Here is a 1,574-nt window from a genome sequence, read left to right as displayed (position 1 = left end):
GCATTGAGTGCTCACGGCGGCAGAGGTCTCGCGGGCAATGCATTGGCGCTGGAACTCCTTCCAGAGGTTGCTTGTCATGCTGCAAGTCGTCGATTGACCCTGCTCTATTCTAGGAGAAAACGACGGCCACGGACACTAGGAGGTTTTAACTCGATTCCTTTCCATACCCGACGAATCAACCGCTCGTTCGTTGGGGAATACATGCTCGCCCGCCAGTTTCGTGAGTGGTTGAAACGAGCACCCGACCAACTCGCTTCCAAACACGCTCGACCATGACCGAGCTTGCACGTCCTATCACGACGACGTTGATATCCGAGGTACCAGGCCGACACGGCGTCGCAGGCAGCCATATTGACCACGTAGCTTCTCCACCACGCCGAGATTGGCAAACTTATTGAGGTGAGTCGGCTGCTAGGCAGCGGCGTCGACGTCAACTCTGCCAATGAGGTACCACAATGTTTCCCTATTTCTCTGAAGTGCAATTAGGCGGGGCTCACCGCGGTCCTCCTCGCCTCCAAAAACGGGCATCGGGACGTGGTGTCGCTGCTGATCAAGTACGATGCCAACGTGGACCAGCCCGATAATGCACGGCTCCTCAAGTTGAGAGATGGTGCGTGTCTCATTCCTGGAGTAGGAAGGGTGGACACCACTGCTGGCAGCGGCTGTGAGCAAGCACAACGACGTCGCAAAGGCGCTTTTGCAGGCAAGCGCCAGCGTCCACAGCCGCACGACCACGGTAGGATACGCATGTTTGACTTTCACGACTCGAATAATGTACGCCTTGTAGCACGGCATGACGGCCTTGTACATCGCCGCCTCGAGCAACAATTCCGAGCTCGTGGCGCTACTGCTGCAGCACCACGCTGCCATTGACACGCCGACGCTGGTGCGCTCGCCTGTTGTTGCGGTGTGTACCGAGTATGTAGGCTGGCAAAACACCGCTTTCCGTGGCCTTGGAAAAAGGCCACGACGCCATTGTCAGCCTGCTGCGCACTAATGTCCCAATCGTTGGCGAGCGAATGGTAGTTGTCACTATTAACAATGGTCTAGGCTGCTCTTGCCGTATCGGCTCCGGATATCGTGGTACACACAATTCATTTTGAATTCTAAAAAAAAGCGTAGGCTCCCATCGATGAGCTGTTGGCGGCCATCGAAGCCAACGCGATTCCAACCATTGTTCATCTCATCAAGACCAAGTCGGATGTCAACCATGCTGGCTCGGTACACTGCATGTCTCCGGAAAAAATTTGATGGTTTCCATACAGGCCGGGACGACGCCACTCTGCTTGGCCGCCCATATGAGCCGCGAGGCCATCGTGGCCATGCTTCTGATCGCGAATGCCAACCCCAACCAATCCAACGGCGTATAATGAGCCTCCCGTTCTTAGTCCAGTGCATATTTCTTATTTCTAGTGCGGCCAGACGCCTCTGAGCATCGCGGCCACGACGGGCGACGCCGCCATTGTCGAGATGCTGCTTCAAGACGGCGCCGACGTCAACGCGACCGACAAGGTGCATTTTCGGATCTTTTATGACGGAAAAAGGACTCTTTTTACAGGATTTGAACTCGCCTC

This window comes from Saprolegnia parasitica (assembly GCF_000151545.1).
Source record: "Saprolegnia parasitica CBS 223.65 unplaced genomic scaffold supercont2.77, whole genome shotgun sequence".
NCBI classification, from domain to species: domain Eukaryota; phylum Oomycota; class Saprolegniomycetes; order Saprolegniales; family Saprolegniaceae; genus Saprolegnia; species Saprolegnia parasitica.
The sequence above is the reverse complement of the archived record's forward strand: the minus strand, read 5'-3'. Positions refer to the sequence as shown.